This window comes from Manis pentadactyla, chromosome 7 (assembly GCF_030020395.1).
Source record: "Manis pentadactyla isolate mManPen7 chromosome 7, mManPen7.hap1, whole genome shotgun sequence".
NCBI classification, from domain to species: Eukaryota; Metazoa; Chordata; class Mammalia; order Pholidota; family Manidae; genus Manis; species Manis pentadactyla.
In genome coordinates, this window is record NC_080025.1 from 38,534,695 (window position 1) to 38,553,717 (window position 19,023).

Below are 19,023 nucleotides of genomic sequence, written 5' to 3' on the forward strand. Positions count from 1 at the left end.
TCCTGAAAAGGAAGAATAAACCAGGGGGGGACTCAAGTCCCAACTTCAAGATCTACTGCAAAGCCACAATAATCAAGACGAATTGGTACTGGCACAAGAACAGACCAATAGACCAGTGAAACAAAATAGAGAGTCCAGATGTTAACCCAAGCATATATGGTCAATTAATATATGATGAAGGATCCATGGATATACAATAGGGAAATGACAGCCTCTTCAACAGCTGATGTTGGCAAAACTGGACAGCTACATGTAAGAGAATGAAACCAGACTATTGTCTAACCCCATAAGCAAAAGTAAACTCAAAATGGATCAAAGACCTGAATGTAAGTCATGAAACCATAAAACTCTTAGAAAAAACATAGGCAAACATCTCTTGGACATAAACATGAGCAACATCTTCATGAACATATCTCTCCGGGCAAGGGAAACAAAAGCAAAAATGAACAAGTGGGACTATATCAAACTAAAAAGCTTTAGAACAGCAAAGGACACCATCAGTATAACAAAAAGATATCCTACAGTATGGGAGAATATATTCATAAAGGACATATCCGATAAGAGGTTGACATCCAAAATATATAAAGAGCTCACATGCCTCAACAAACAAAAAGCAAATAAGCCAATTAAAAAATGGGCAGAGGATCTGAACAGACACCTCTCCAAAGAAGAAATTCAGATGGCAGCAGGCACATGAAAAGATGTTCCCCATTGTTAATTATCAGAGAAATGCAAATTAAAACCATAATGAGACATCACTTCACATCAGTTAGGATGGCCAACATCCAAAAGACAACAACAAATGTTGACAAGGATGTGGAAAAAGGGGAACCCTGTGGAAAGCAGTATGGAGGTTCCTCAAAACACTAAAAATAGAAATACCATTTGACCCAGGAATTCCACTCCTAGGAATTTACCCTAAGAATACAGCAGCCCAGTTTGAAAAAGACAGATGCACCCCTATGTTTATCGCAGCACTATTTACAATAGTCAAGAAATGGAAGCAACCTAAGTGTCCTTCAGTAGATGAATGGATAAAGAAAATGTGGTACATATACACAATGGAATATTATTCAGCCATAAGAAGAAAACAAACCCTACCATTTGCAACAACATGGATGGAGCTAGAGGGTATTATACTCAGTGAAATAAGCCAGGCAGAGAAAGACAAGTACTGAATGATTTTACTCATCTGTGGAGTATAAGAACAAAGGAAAAACTGAAGGAACAAAACAGCAGCAGGCTCACAGAACCCAAGAATGGACTAACAGTTACCAAAAGGAAAGGGACTGGGGAAGGTGTGTGGGAAGGGAGGGAGAAGGGGAATAAGGGGCTTTACAATTAGCACACATAACATAGGGGGAGGCAGTATAGCACAGAGAAGTCAAGTAGTGGTGGCTCTACAGCATCTTACTGTGCTGATGGAGAGTGATTATAACAGGGCATGTGGTGGGGACTTGATAATGAGGAGGAATCTAGTAGCCACAATGTTGCTCATGTAATTGTATATTAATGATACCAAAATAAAATAATAAAAAATATATTTAAAAAATTAAAATACATTTAAAAAACCAACAACCTGAATAAAAATGGCAGACAACCTGAATTCTTCCAAAGAAGTAATAGAGATGCCAGCAGGCACAAAACTCAGTATCACTAACCATCAGGGAAATGCTAACCACCTCACACCTGTCAATCATCAAAAGACAAGAAATAGCAAGTATTGGCAAACACACAGAGAAAATGGAAACTCTTCTGCACTGTTGGTAGGAGTGTAAATTGGTGTAGCCACTATGGAAAACAGAATGGAGGTTCCTCAAAAAGTTAAAAACAGAACTACCGTATCACCCACTAGTTCCACTTCTGGGTATTTATCTGAAGAAAATGAAAACTATAATTCATAAAGATATATGTATCCCTATGGTCACTGCAGTATTCTTTACCATAGCCAAGATATGGAAGCAACCTAAGTGTCTATCAGTAGATGAATGAATAAAGAGGTAGCATATATATTTTATGACAAAGGAATATAGGTCATAAAAAATAATGAAATCTTGCCATTTGTAACATGGATGGACCTTGAGGGCATTATGCAAAGACTAAAGGTCAGACAGAAGACAAATACCATACAGTTTTACTTACATGTGGGATCTAAAACACAAAACAAACAAAACAAAACAGAAACAGACTCACAGATATACAAAACAAACTGGTGATTGCCATAGGGGAGGCAGGATGGGAGGATGGGTTAAATAAGTGAAGGACAATAAGAGGAACAAACTTCCAATTATAAAATACATGAGTCACAGGAAAGTAAAGTACATCGTAGGGAATAGAGTCAATAATATTATAAAAGCTTTATATGATGACAGATGGTAACTAGACTATCTTGGTGATCATTTCATAATATGTAAAAACATTGAATCACTATAATGTACACATGAAATTAATGTGATGTACATCAATTACAATTTTTTTAAAGAAATAGCTGAAATTTTTAAATGAAGCAAAAAAGATCACTGATTAAAGAATATGGAGTTAGGAAGAACTATATAAAACAGAAATGGAAAGATTTCAAGTATGTAATAGTGAGTAAAGCAAGAACTGTATGTTTTTGTATCCATATTTAAAAAAAGAATTGCATTCATATCAAACTTATGACCATATAGGCATTTAAAATGATACATTTCCTACCACTATCCTAGGTACATCCCACAAGTTTTGAAATGTTGTATTTTTTGTTATCAGTTAAAAGAATTTTGTGTTTTGAAATTTCCTTGTGGGTTAAAGTGTATTAACTTGCACATTTTTGGGGCTTTTCTAGATATCATTTATTACTGTTTTCTAATTTAACTCTTTAGTGGTAGAGAACACAGTATGAGAATTCAGTCCTTTGAATTTTATTGTTTGAATGCCCAATGTTTGATCTGTCTTACTACGTTTGGACTGCTATAATAAAACACCATTGAAGGTGGAGCTTATGAACAGATACTTCTCTCTCCTCATTCTGGAGACCGGGAAGTCCAGGGCCAAGGCTCCAGCACTGTCACATGATGCAGGTCCTCATCCCGGTTCATAGCCACTGCCTTCTTGCTATGTCCTGGCAGAAGGGGTTGGGGAGCTCCTTCATGAGAGTTCCACCCTCATGACCTAAGCGCCTCCCAAAGTCTTCACCTACCAACACCATCTTGAATTTGCAGGGGACACAAACATTCAGACTAGAACATGAACGTTTGTGAATGTTCCCTGTGTACTTGAAAAGACGTGCATTCTTAAGTTATTAGGTGAAGTATTCTGTCAGTTAAGTCAAAGTGGTTGATTGTGTTGTTCAAATCTTCTGTATCTTCTCTGATGTTTTGCTTAACTGTTCCATCCGTTACTAAGGGAGAATTAAAATCTTCAACTCTAATTATGGATATGTCCATTTCTCCTTTCATTTCCATCAGTTTTTTGCTTTAGATATTTTGAAGCTCAATTATTAGGAGCACAGACATTTATCATTGTTTATCTTTCTGATGGATTAATCTTTTTGCATTATAAAACGTCCTCTTTAATTCTAGAAATACTAAAATATGGCCACTCCAGCCTTATGCTTACTGTTTGCATGATTTATTTTTAATATCCATTTGCTTTCAACCTCTCTGCATTTTAAAATATAGCTTTATTGAGGTATAATTTGCATTTTAGAAACTGAAAATATTTAAAGTATATAAGTTTTGATGTATGCATAAACACAAAACCACCACCACAGTCAAGATAGTGAACATATCCATCACCTCCCAAGTCTTCTTGTCTCTCATAATCCTATCCTCTTCCCACTTCATCTTCCTCAACTATTAATCTGCTCTCATTATAGACTTTTCTGCGTTTTCTAGAATTCTGTGTAAATGGGATAAAAACAAAAACAGACTTCATAACCAGCAGATGTACACTACAAGTACTTAAAAAATTCTTATGGGCTGAAAGACAAGGAGCCAGCAGTAACTATGGTCCCCAGGAAGGCTGGGCCCACCTCCCGGATGTCCTTTGCATGGCAAGCTCAGTGTGCTGGCACCCAGGCTCTGGGGGCTCAGCTGTCCATTGAGGATCTGAGAGTTTACATACAGTTGGGGTTTACTACTTCACAAGACCCTTTCCCAGGATTTCTCCCCAATTTCTGGACATGTGTTCACTGACACCTCAGCTTTCAGCTTCTCTGCAGATACCAAAAGAGAGCAGGCCAAGAGCCAGCAATGTGCAAACCTCACCCTGTGCTCTTCAAGGGCAGACTCCCTCTAGCTTCTACATGCTTTTGTTTGCCTTCAGTGCCTTCAAATAATTTTTTGATATTTTGTCCAACTTTATAACTTAACCATGGGAGGGTTTTAGTTCAATCAAGCTACTCTGCTAATTACCAGAAGTCACTCCCATCTAAACTTTTTTTACTTTGGTATCAATAATGTACAATTACATGAGCAACATTATGGTTACTAGACTCCCCCTATTATCAAGTCCCCACCACATACCCCATTACAATCACTGTCCATCAGCATAGTAAGATGCTATAGAATCACTACTTGTCTTCTCTGTTATACTGCCTCCCCTATGTCCCACCCCCCTACATTATGCATGCTAATTGTAATGCCCCTTACTCCCCTTCTCCCTCCCTACCCACCCACCCTCCCTAGTCCCTTTTCCTTTGGTAACTGTTAGTCCATTCTTGGGTTCTGTGAGCCTGCTGCTGTTTTGTTCCTTCCGTTGCTTTGTTCTTATACTCCACAGATGAGTAAAATCATTCTTGTCTTTCTCTGCCTGGCTTATTTCACTGAGCATAATACCCTCTAGCTCCATCCATGTTGTTGCAAATGGTAGGATTTGTTTTCTTCTTATAGCTGAATAATATTCCATTATGTATATGTACTCCATCTTCTTTACCCATTCATGAACTGATGGACACTTAGGTTGTTTCCATTTCTTGGCTATTGTAAATAGTGCTGAGATAAACATAGGGGTGCATATGTCTTTTTCAAACTGGGCTCCTGCATTTTTAGGGTAAATTTCTAGGACCATCTAAACATTTATTTGGATTGTTTTTTTCATATTTTTACAAGAATAAGTTCATGTACTAACATCTCCCACTTTATCTGTGGCCCTATCCATCCTTCCACCTATAGCCAATAGCTTATGTAAGTCTTCCATACCTACCTCCTGATCATACACATAAAACATCAGACATATAAAAAGAGGATTTGATATTCTTGTTCTTCTTTATTTAACTAAAAAAAATTGAATACTAATATATACATTACTCAATAACTTTATCTGGTCATTTAATAATGCTTGGTGAGCTCCGTTTTCATCCACAGACATAGCTCATGTTAACACTCTTTTACCTTCTTTTTAATTTTCAATGCATGTACTGGTTCACAAAGAACTTAACCATTTTCAAAGCATTGTGACTGCAATAGAAATAGTCACCATTTATTGAGCACAAGAAACAATCTTTTCCCTTTAACTGCCTTTCTTTTATCAGACAATGAGGTCACATGATCAAAATTACCTCATTCATTCAACAATAGCAAATGCCTGCCTATTCTGGGGAAGATGCCATACTGGGGCCAAAGATGGCCCCTGTTCTCCAAGGATTAACAGACTCCTAAGCAGACAATTAAAATTTAATAAGATATTCTACAAATGGGACAAGGTAATTTAATGGGATAAATAATCTCTATAACCATTATTGCTGGGACATATTGGATAGCCATATAAAAAGGATAAATTTAAACTCTTACCTCACACCATACACGAAAATTAACTCCAAGTGGATTATATTATATTTATATATTACAGCTAATTGTGAGACAAAACTATCAGATTTGTAGAAGGAAACATGAGAAAATCTTCATGACTTTGGGTAAGGCAAAAATTTTCTTAGATGCAACACCAAAAACTGATAAATTGGACTTCATCAAAATAAAATTTTCACTTTTTTGCACTTCTAAAACCACTGAGTGGATGAAAAGACACACCATGGATCTGGGGGCAGTATTTGCAAATCATATCACTTTATACTTACTAGAATGACTATAATTTAAAAAGACAGACAGTAGGAAGTGTTGGAAAGGATGTAGAGAAGCTGGGCCCTTTATTGGTGGGAATGTAAATGGTACAGCCAGTTTGGGAAACAAATTTGACAGCTCTTTAGAAAGTTAAATATAACTTTACCCTTATGACCCAATAAAGTCCAATCCTAGATATCTACCTAAGAGAGGAAAACATATGTCCACACAGGCCTGTTTGTGACAGTTCAAAGCAGTATTATTCGTAATAGTCAAAAAGTGGTGACTGAATAAATAAAATGAGATATACCCATGAAATAGAATACTATTTCGCAATTGGAATGAAATGCTGACACATGGTACAACACGACTGAACCTTAAAACAGAATGCTACATAAAAGAAGCCAGATATGGATGATCATAAGTTGCATGATTCCATTTATATGAAATATAGAGAACAGGCAAATCTAAAGAGAAAGGAAGCAGATTTGCAGATGCCTTGCCTAGGGGTGAGAGTTTTGATTAACTCCAAATGGGCATGACAGATATTTTGAGGGTGCTGGACATGTCTAAAACTGGACTACAGTGAGATTAAGTAAACTATTTTTTTAAATCAAGATACCAAACATTCTCACTCATTTTTCCCCCTTCAGCTATTTCACCCATCCCCCTCTGTTGAGATGGCCTTTGTCTTCTCACGTTTGTTGGCAGAATGGGAAAGCACCTTCCCCCAGGTCTGAACGCAGCATGGGAAAGTACAAGCTTGAGAACAACCAGTGCAGTCCTTGGAAGTTATCTGCCACAAAACATATCTTGTCCTCGAAGACGAGCCAAGACTCCTCACTCTGAAAATAGGGAGACCTTGAGGATGTGTGAAACCACCGCCCCTGCTTCTGGCCTGCCCTCCCTGAGAAGAGAAAGATGAGTATAGCACTTGGCTGAGGTCCAAGAAAGGCAGTATAAAAATAAAGGTGCTGCGCCACATCGGGGCGGCAGCCATTGTCTGTCTGTGTTGTCTGTGGTTTTTGTTCTCTCATTTCACCCAAAGAAGATGAGCAGCACATTACATCAGGCGCCCAAATGTGGGGTGTCCTCTCAGAGTGAGTTGTACATATATTCAGCTCCACGCCTCCCCTTTGGACTGTTCGACTTCGACGGCAGGCACCATCACCCCTCTTCTGTCTCCTCTGTGGCAACCACCAGTATGTTCTTTCTGTTATGAGCCTATTTCTGTTTTGTTTGTCATTTGCTTCCTTAAGATGCATATAAGTGAAATCATATGGTATTTGTCTTTATCTGACTTATTTCACTTAGCATAATACCCTCTAGTTCTAATCAAATTGTCATAAATGGCAATATTTCAGTTTTTATGGCTGAGTAGTATTCCACTATATAAGTGTACCACATCTTCTTTATCTATTCGTCTATCAACGGACATAGGTTGTTTCCATATTTTGGCTATTGTAAATAATACTTCAATAAACATAGGAGTTTATTTTTTCAATATGCCTAAAACTGGTCTCCATAAATTTAACAAAAATCATTGAATTGTGTTTAAAACAAATTTTAAAGCAATTTATAAAATTCCAAAACATATAATTCATCTTTTTAATAGCTGCATAATAAATAATCCATAGTAGAGGTACAACAGTTTAGTGAAATATTGTATTAACATTCAGATAGTTTTCAGTTATTGTTTGTGTATATATATTTATGACAATAACACTTTTGCGGAAAATGTGTGTGCATGCATTCACATGCATGCCTTAAAGATTTATTTCCACATGATACATTTCTCCAAGTGAAATTTAAAGCAAATGTGTATTTTTTATCTTAAGATCTCTTTCCAGGCTCTTCATCCCAAAGATTGGAGCAATCCATATTCCCAATGAGAATATCTAAGGCCCTGCTCTGAAGCACTGTGGCTCTTTTTTTCTTTGTCAATCAGCTAAAATCCCATCATTGTTTTTAACTTGACTTTCTGTGATTGCCAGTGACTTCTGGGAATCTTTCCAAACTGTTATTGGCCATTGGATTTGCTCTTTTATGAATCATTATTCATAGCCTTCACCTACTTTTTCCATTGAGTCTTTTACTTAGCAATTTTTTCAAAAAAGAAGAAAAACTAGACAACAAAGATATACTAGTTTTGAAATATAACTTTTCTAAATTGGCAACACCTTAAAAATAGGTACTTCTAGCAATCTACACCTCTGCTCCTGACAATGTTTCTGTTAATTTCAGTGCTTAAAGTCTTTTTTTTTGTTTAATTCTTAATGTATTTTTATTTTATTTTTATTAAGGTATCACTGACATACAATCTTATGAATGTTTCACATAAGCAACACTATGATCACTACATTCACCCATATAATCGAGTTCCCCTGACACACCCCACCACAGTCACTGTCCATCAGCATAGCAAGATGCCACAGAGTCACTACTTGTCTTCTCTGTACTACTGTCTTTCCTGTGACCCCACACATACCCTGTGTGCCAATCATACTGCCCTTCAACCCCCTTCTCCCTCCCTCTCCACCAACCCTCACCCACCCCTTGCCTTTGGTAACTGCTAGTCCTTTATTAGAGACTGTGAGTCTGATGCTGTTTTCTTCCTTCAGTTTTGCTTCATTGTTATACTCCACAAATCAGGGAAATCATTTGGTACTTGTCTTTCTCTGCCTGACTTATTTCACTGAGCATAATACCCTCCAGCTCCATCCATGTTGTTGCAAATGGTAGGATTTGTTTCTTTCTTATGGCTGTATAGAATTCCACTGTGTATATGTACCACCTCTTCTTTACCCATTCATCTACTGATGGACACTTAGGTTGCTTCCATATCTTGGCTATTGTAAATAGTGCTGCAATAAACACAAGGGTGCATAAGTCTTTTTGAATCTGAGAAGTTGTACTCTTTGGGTAAATCCCAAGGAGTGGGATTCCTGGGTTAAATGGTATTTCTATTTTTAGTTTATTGAGGAACATCCATATTGCTTTCCACAATGGTTGAACTAGCTTACATTCCCACCAGCAGTGTAGGAGGGGTCCCCTTTCTCTGCATCCTCACCAGCATTTGTTGTTCTTAGTCTTTTCGATGCTGGCCATCCTTACTGGTGTGAGGTGATATCTCATTGTGGTTTTAATTTGCATTTCCCTGATGATTAGTGATGTGGAGCATCTTTTCATGTGTCTGTTGGCGATCTGAATTTCTTCTTTGGAGAAGTGTCTGTTCAGATCTTCTGCCCAATTTTTAATCAGGTTATTTGATTTTGGGTGTTGAGGTGTGTTAGTTCTTTATATATTTTGGATGTTAACCCCTTGTCGGATATGTCATTTAAAAATCTATTATCCCGGTGGGGCGGAAGATGGCGGCGTGAGTAGAGCAGCGGAAATCTCCTCCCAAAACAACATATATCTATGAAAATATAACAAAGACAACCCTTCCTAGAATAAAGACCAGAGGACACAGGACAATATCCAGACCACATCCACACCTGAGAGAACCCAGCGCCTCGCGAAGGGGGTAAGATACAAGCCCCGGCCCCGCGGGAGCCGAGCGCCCCTCCCCCCAGCTCCCGGCGGGAGAAGAGCAGGCAGAGCGGGAGGGAGACGGAGCCCAGGGCTGCCGAACACCCAGCCCCAGCCATCCGGGCCAGAGTGCAGGGCCCTCGATACTGGGAAAACAGGGCAGCAAGAACAGTGAGCAGGCACTGGAGGCTGGGCGACAGAGGACATAAGAAAAGCGCGCGACCATTTTTTTTTTTTTTTTGCTTTTTTGCTGCTTTGTTTTGGCGAGCGCTTTTTGGAAGTCTTAAAGGGACAGGGACCCCAATATTAGGGAAACAGGGCAGAAAGACCGGTGAGCAGAGGCCTGAGGCTGGCACCGGAGAATAAAGAAAAACGAACGACCACCTTTTTTTTTTTTTAATTAAAAAATTTTTTCTCTTGTTTTTTTTTGTGGTCGTTGTTTTGTTTTGGCGGGTGCTTTTTGGAAGTCTTAAAGGGGCAGGGCGGGCCACTTAATCCAGAGGTAGGGAATCCGGGATCTCTGGGCACCCTAACCCCTGGGCTGCAGGGAGCAGGGAGGCCCCTTACGGAGATAAATAGCCTCCCAGCAGCTCCTGCTCCAACGCGACTCCACCATTTTGGAGTAGCTGCCCGAGCCAGGCCACGCCCACAGCAACAGCGGAGATTAACTCCATAGCAGCCGGGCAGGAAGCAGAAACCCTGTCTGCGCGCAGCTGCGCAGCACAAGCCACTAGAGGCCGCTGTTCTCCCAGGAGAGGAGGGCTACAAACCAACAAGAAAGGAAGTCCTTCCAGCCGTCACTCGTCCCAGTTCTGCAGACTATTCCTATCACCATGAAAAGGCAAAGCTACAGGCAGACAAAGATCACAGAGACAACACCAGAGAAGGAGACAGACCTAACCAGTCTTCCTGACAAAGAATTCAAAATAAGAATCATAAACATGCTGACAGAGATGCAGAGAAATACGCAAGAAAAATGGGATGAAGTCCGGAAAGAGATCACAGATGCCAGAAAGGAGATCGCAGAAATGAAACAAACTCTGGAAGGGTTTATAAGCAGAATGGATAGAATGCAAGAGGCCATTGATGGAATTGAAATCAGAGAACAGGAACGCATGGAAGCTGACATAGAGAGAGACAAAAGGATCTCCAGGAATGAAACAATATTAAGAGAACTGTGTGACCAATCTAAAAGGAGCAATATCCGTATTATAGGGGTCCCAGAAGAAGAAGAGAGAGGCAAAGAGATGGAAAGTATCTTAGAAGAAATAATTGCTGAAAACTTCCCCACACTGGGGGAGGAAGTAATCAAACAGACCACGGAAATACACAGAACCCCCAACAGAAAGGATCCAAGAAGGGCAACACCAAGACACATAATAATTAAAATGGCAAAGATCAAGGACAAGGAAAGAGTGTTAAAGGCAGCTAGAGAGAAAAAGGTCACCTATAAAGGGAAACCCATCAGGCTAACGTCAGATTTCTCAACAGAAACCCTACAGGCCAGAAGAGAATGGCATGATATATTTAATACAATGAAACAGAAGGGCCTTGAACCAAGGATACTGTATCCAGCACGACTATCATTCAAATATGATGGTGGGATTAAACAATTCCCAGACAAACAAAAGCTGAGGGAATTTGCTTTCCACAAACCACCTCTACAGAACATCTTACAGGGACTGCTCTAGATGGGAGCACTCCTAGAAAGAGAACAGCACAAAACACCCAACATATGAAGAATCGAGGAGGAGGAACAAGAAGGGAGAGAAGAAAAGAATCTCCAGACAGTGTATATAACAGCTCAATAAGCGAGCTAAGTTAGGCAGTAAGATACTAAAGAGGCTAACCTTGAACCTTTGGTAACCACGAATTTAAAGCCTGCAATGGCAATAAGTACATATCTTTCAATAGTCACCCTAAATGTTAATGGGTTGAATGCACCAATCAAAAGACACAGAGTAACAGAATGGATAAAAAAGCAAGACCCATCTATATGCTGCTTACAAGAAACTCACCTCAAACCCAAAGACATGTACAGACTAAAAGTCAAGGGATGGAAAAACATATTTCAAGCAAACAACAGTGAGAAGAAAGCAGGGGTTGCAGTACTAATATCAGACAAAATAGACTTCAAAACAAAGAAAGTAACAAGAGATAAAGAAGGACACTACATAATGATAAAGGGCTCAGTCAAACAAGAGGATATAACCATTCTAAATATATATGCACCCAACACAGGAGCACCAGCATATGTGAAACAAATACTAACAGAACTAAAGGGGGATATAGACTGCAATGCATTCATTCTAGGAGACTTCAACACACCACTCACCCCAAAGGATAGATCCACTGGGCAGAAAATAAGTAAGGACACGGAAGCACTGAACAACACAGTAGAGCAGATGGAACTAATAGACATCTATAGAACTCTACATCCAAAAGCAGCGGGATATACATTCTTCTCAAGTGCACATGGAACATTCTCCAGAATAGACCACATACTAGGCCACAAAAAGAGCCTCAGAAAATTCCAAAAGATTGAAATCCTACCAACCAACTTTTCAGACCACAAAGGCATAAAACTAGAAATAAACTGTACAAAGAAAGCAAAGAGGCTCACGAACACATGGAGGCTTAACAACACGCTCCTAAATAATCAATGGATCAATGACCAAATCAAAATGGAGATCCAGCAATATATGGAAACAAATGACAACAACAACACTAAGCCCCAACTTCTGTGGGACACAGCAAAAGCAGTCTTAAGAGGAAAGTATATAGCAATCCAAGCATATTTAAAAAAGGAAGAGCAATCCCAAATGAATGGTCTAATGTCACAATTATCGAAATTGGAAAAAGAAGAACAGATGAGGCCTAAGGTCAGCAGAAGGAGGGACATAATAAAGATCAGAGAAGAAATAAATAAAATTGAGAAGAATAAAACAATAGCAAAAATCAATGAAACCAAGAGCTGGTTCTTCGAGAAAATAAACAAAATAGATAAGCCTCTAGCCAGACTTATTAAGAGGAAAAGAGAGTCAACACAAATCAACAGTATCAGAAACGAGAAAGGAAAAATCACGACGGACCCCACGGAAATGCAAAGAATTATTGGAGAATACTATGAAAACCTATATGCTAACAAGCTGGGAAACCTAGGAGAAATGGACAACTTCCTAGAAAAATATAACCTTCCAAGATTGACCCAGGAAGAAACAGAAAATCTAAACAGACCAATTACCAGCAACGAAATTGAAGAGGTAATCAAAAAACTACCAAAGAACAAAACCCCCGGGCCAGATGGATTTACCTCGGAATTTTATCAGACATACAGGGAACACATAATACCCATTCTCCTTAAAGTTTTCCAAAAAATAGAGGAGGAGGGGATACTCCCAAACTCATTCTATGAAGCTAACATCACCCTAATACCAAAACCAGGCAAAGACCCCACCAAAAAAGAAAACTACAGACCAATATCCCTGATGAACGTAGATGTAAAAATACTCAACAAAATATTAGCAAACCGAATTCAAAAATACATCAAAAGGATCATACACCATGACCAAGTGGGATTCATTCCAGGGATGCAAGGATGGTACAACATTCGAAAGTCCATCAACATCATCCACCACATCAACAAAAAGAAAGACAAAAACCACATGATCATCTCCATAGATGCTGAAAAAGCATTTGACAAAGTTCAACATCCATTCATGTTAAAAACTCTCAGCAAAATGGGAATAGAGGGCAAGTACCTCAACATAATAAAGGCCATCTATGATAAACCCACAGCCAACATTATATTGAACAGCGAGAAGCTGAAAGCATTTCCTCTGAGATCGGGAACTAGACAGGGATGCCCACTCTCTCCACTGTTATTTAACATAGTACTGGAGGTCCTAGCCACGGCAATCAGACAAAATAAAGAAATACAAGGAATCCAGATTGGTAAAGAAGAAGTTAAACTGTCACTATTTGCAGATGACATGATACTGTACATAAAAAACCCTAAAGACTCCACCCCAAAATTACTAGAACTGATATCGGAATACAGCAAAGTTGCAGGATACAAAATCAACACACAGAAATCTGTGGCTTTCCTATATACTAACAATGAACCAACAGAGAGAGAAATCAGGAAAACAACTCCATTCACAATTGCATCAAAAAAAATAAAATACCTAGGAATAAACCTAACCAAAGAAGTGAAAGACTTATACTCTGAAAACTACAAGTCACTCTTAAGAGAAATTAAAGGGGACACTAACAGATGGAAACTCATCCCATGCTCGTGGCTAGGAAGAATTAATATCGTTAAAATGGCCATCCTGCCCAAAGCAATATACAGATTTGATGCAATCCCTATGAAACTACCAGCAACATTCTTCAATGAACTGGAACAAATAATTCAAAAATTCATATGGAAACACCAAAGACCCCGAATAGCCAAAGCAATCCTGAGAAAGAAGAATAAAGTAGGGGGGATCTCACTCCCCAACTTCAAGCTCTACTATAAAGCCATAGTAATCAAGACAATTTGGTACTGGCACAAGAGCAGAGCCACAGACCAATGGAACAGACTAGAGAATCCAGACATTAACCCAGACATATATGGTCAATTAATATTTGATAAAGGAGCCATGGACATACAATGGCGAAATGACAGTCCCTTCAACAGGTGGTGCTGGCAAAACTGGACAGCTACATGTAGGAGAATGAAACTGGACCATTGTCTAACCCCATATACAAAAGTAAACTCAAAATGGATCAAAGACCTGAATGTAAGCCATGAAACCATTAAACTCCTGGAAGAAAACATAGGCGAAAACCTCTTAGACATAAACATGAGTGACCTCTTCTTGAACATATCTCCCCGGGCAAGGAAAACAACAGCAAAAATGAGTAAGTGGGACTATATTAAGCTGAAAAGCTTCTGTACAGCAAAAGACACCATCAATAGAACAAGAAGGATACCTACAGTATGGGAGAATATATTTGAAAATGACACATCCGATAAAGGCTTGACGTCCAGAATATATAAGGAGCTCTCACGCCTCAACAAACAAAAAACAAATAACCCAATTAAAAAATGGGCAGAGGAACTGAACAGACAGTTCTCCAAAAAAGAAATACAGATGGCCAACAGACACATGAAAAGATGCTCCACATCGCTAATTATCAGAGAAATGCAAATTAAAACTACAATGAGGTATCACCTCACACCAGTAAGGATGGCTGCCATCCAAAAGACAAACAACAACAAATGTTGGCGAGGCTGTGGAGAAAGGGGAACCCTCCTACACTGCTGGTGGGAATGTAAGTTAGTTCAACCATTGTGGAAAGCAGTATGGAGGTACATCAAAATGCTCAAAACAGACTTACCATTTGACCCAGGAATTGCACTCCTAGGAATTTACCCTAAGAATGCAGCAATCAAGTTTGAGAAAGACAGATGCACCCCTATGTTTATTGCAGCACTATTTACAATAGCCAAGAATTGGAAGCAACCTAAATGTCCATCAATAGATGAATGGATAAAGAAGATGTGGTACATATACACAATGGAATACTACTCAGCTATAAGAAAAGGGCAAATCCAATCATTTGCAGCAACATGGATGGAGCTGGAGGGTATTATGCTCAGTGAAACAAGCCAAGCGGAGAAAGAGAAATACCAAATGATTTCACTTATCTGTGGAATATAAGAACAAAGGAAAAACTGAAGGAACAAAACAGCAGCAGAATCACAGAACTCAAGAATGGACTAACAGGTACCAAAGGGAAAGGGACTGGGGAGGACGGGTGGGTAGGGAGGGATAAGGGGGGGAGAAGTAGGGGGGTATTAAGATTAACATGCATGGGGGGGTAGGAGAAAAGGGAGGGCTGTACAACACAGAGAAGGCAAGTAGTGATTCTACAACATTTTGCTATGCTGATGGACAGTGACTGTAAAGGGGTTTATAGGGGAGACCTGGTATAGGGGAGAGCCTAGTAAACATAATATTCGTCATGTAAGTGTAGATTAGTGATAGCAAAAAAAAAAAAAAAAGGGCAGTTCCTGTGTGGTAACCTCCAACGAGTTCTACACAAGGGTATAAAGGGCATATAAAAGTGTAGGCAAAGGGTCTGTTTGTGTTTATACAGAGGATCAAAGCCTAATTGGGCTACCCCGAAAATGAACTAAGATACGATATGAAAAAGAACTTCCAACATCTGCACCCTCTGGAGGACTCATGCCAGAAGATGATCATCAAAAAACCCCAACAAAGATCCACGCACTGCTACAGCTGTAGATGCACTCATCCCACCAGTTCCTGGACCTGCCATGGGAATGAGGAAGGAGATATCTAAGCTGGCCTGTGCATACAGTAAAACAACAAAATTGGACTGGATCTATACTGTTGGAACTCAACCAAGAATTTGGAGAAGTGCAAATTGTAGCGCTCCAAAGTCTTACAACTACAAACTATTTATTGTTAAAAGAACATATGGCATGTGAACAGTCCCCAGGAATGGGTTGTTTTAATTTGTCTGATTTCTCTCAGACTGTTCAAGGTCATTTGGACAATATCCACCATATCATAGATAAGTTTTCACAAATGCCTAAGGTGCCTAACTGGTTTTCTTGGTTTCACTGCAGATGGCTGGTAATTACAGATATGCTTTGGTTATGTAACTATACTCCTATTATGTTAATGTGTGTGTGCAATTTAAGTAGTAGCTTAAAACCTATACATGCTGAAGTTACTCTACAAGAAGATATATCAAAGAAATAATCAATCTTCCCATGTTTTCTTCCGCCTGCTACTTCTATAGCTTTTCTTCTTCCTTCCTAATTACAACCCTTAAATAGAATTCGTGCCTCATATCAAATTTACCGAGTATCATAATTCTTCCAAGTGGTAAAGATACCTCAAGACAAATGCTGGGCATAGAAGCCACAGGGCATAAATATGCAAAGAAGTAAAAAGCTAACTTTTTCAAACAATAAGGCTTCTCTCTCACTTACCAACTTCACATTTCCCTGTATGGCCCCGGAAGATGACTGGTTAGCCAGAGACGGGTAAGATTCCTCAAGGGAGGAACAACCTAAGACAGGCACAGTCGCAGGGGGGCCATCAGGTGAGAAATTGGGGATCAACAGAGGTGAGGCTTAGAACCTCACCCCCCCGTTCTGAGAGAAATCTTCTGCATACGTGGATGTTTTATTGCCCTGGTCTAGCTTGGATTAACACATAGTCTACAGGCACACACCTGATCATCTACATGTGCTCTCTTACAACACTAAACTATGTTTTCTACCTTTATCTTGTATCTACCTACCACTTCAGCATTTTATTAAAAATAATAATAATAAAGAGAGAAATGTGGTATCCACATATAAATCAAGTATAAAAACCAAATGAGTATTCATATTTGAACTGACTGTTTATAGTTCATAATGCATGAGCAAAACCGAAAGTTTCTGTGATGACTGCCCTTGTACTGTTCACTATGTAACTTATTCATTATGTAAGAATTTGTTCTACATGTAAAAACTTGTTTGTTATGCCTCAGAAGATTGGAGACTGACAAAAATTAGGCTTGGGGTGGAATAATGATTGTGCATTGAGCATTGACTCCCCTATACAGAATTTTATTGTAGTTAACAACCATTTGATCAATAAATATGAGAGATGCCCTCACAAAAAAAAAAAAAAAAAAAAAAAAAAGGACAGACTTCCAATGGTAAAATAAATTAGTAACCGGGATGTAATGTATAGCATAAGGAATATAGTCAAGATATTGTAACAGCCTGGTAGGGTGATAGCTGGAACCTAGAATTATGTATATAAATGTTCTACCACTGTGTTGTACACTTGAAACTCATGTAATGTAATACTGTGTGTCAACTACCCTTCAAAAAAAAATAATTATTATAAAAAAAAAAAATCTATTATCCCATACTCTAGGATGCCTTTTTGCTCTGTTGATGGTGTCCTTTGTCATACAGAAACTTTTTAGTTTGATGTAGTCCCAGGTGTTCATTTTTGTTGTTGTTTCCCTTGCTTGAGGAGATGCATTCAGGAAGAAGTTGCTCATGCTTATATTCATGAGATTTTTGCCTATGTTGTCTTCTAAAAATTTTATGGTTTCATGACTTACATTCAGGTCTTTATCCATTCTGAGTTTACTTTTGTGTATGGGGTCAAACAATAATCATTTCACTCTCTTGCACATAGCTGTCCAGTTTTGCCAACACCAGTTCTTGAAAAGGCTGTCATTTCCCCATTGTATGTCCATGGCTCCTTTATCATACATTAATTAACCATATATGGTTGGGTTTATATCAGAGCTCTCTAGTCTGTTCCATTGGTCTATGGGTCTGTTCTTGTGCCAGTACCAAATTGTCTTGATTACTGTGGCTTTGCAGTAGAGCTTGAAGTCAGGGCACGTAATCCCCCCAGCTTTATTCTTCCTTCTCAGGATTGCTTTGGCTATTTGTGGTCTTTTGTGGTTCCATGTGAATTTTAGAACTATTTGCTCTAGTTCATCGAAGAATGCTGTTGGTATTTTGATAGGGATTGCGTTGAATCTGTAGATTGCTTTAGGCAGGATGGCCATTTTGACATTAATTCTTCCTATCCATGAGCACAGGATGTGTTTCCATTTATTTGTATCTACTTTAATTTCTCTCATAAGTGCCTTTTAGTTTTCAGAGCATAGGCCTTTCACTTCCTTGGTTAGGTTTATTCCTAGGTATTTTATTCTTTTTGATGCAACGGTGAATGGAATTGTTTTCCTGATTTCTCTTTCTGGTAGTTCATTGTTAGTATATAGGAATGCCACAGATTTCTGCATATTAATTTTCTATCCTGCAACTTTGCTGAATCTAGATATTAGATGTAGTAGTTTTGGAGTGGATTCTCTAGGGTTTTTTATGTACAATATAATGTCATCTGCAAACAGGGACAGTTTGACTTCTTCCTAACCAGTCTGAATGCCTTTTTATTTCTTTGTGTTGTCTGACTGCTGTGGCTAGGACCTCCAGAACTATGTTGAATAAGAGTGGGGAGAGTGGGCATCCCTTTCTTGTTCCCAATCTTAAAGGAAAAACTTTCAGCTTCTCACTCTTAAGTATAACGTTGGCTGTGGGTTTGTCATATATGGCCTTTATTATGGTGAAGTACTCGCCCTCTATACCAATTTTGTTGAGAGTTTTTATGATGAATGGATGTTGGATTTTGTCAAATGCTTTTTCAGCATCTATGGAGATGATCATGTGCTTTTTGTCCTTTTTGTTGATGTGGTGGATGATGTTGATAGACTTTTTAAATTGTACCAACCTTGCATCCCTGGAATAAATCCTACTTGATCATGATGGATGATCCTTTCGATGTATTTTTTAATTCGGTTTGCTAATATTTTGTTGAGTATTTTTGAATCTATGTTCATCAGGGATATTGGT

At 38.8% G+C, this 19,023-nt stretch overlaps 1 protein-coding gene across 7 annotated transcripts in view; it reads right to left on the bottom strand.

The window, feature by feature from the left end:
- URGCP (upregulator of cell proliferation) overlaps positions 1 to 19,023 on the bottom strand; it is a 126,887-nt gene that overhangs the window by 77,771 nt on the left and 30,093 nt on the right. The gene's annotated exons all lie outside the window — the stretch shown is intronic.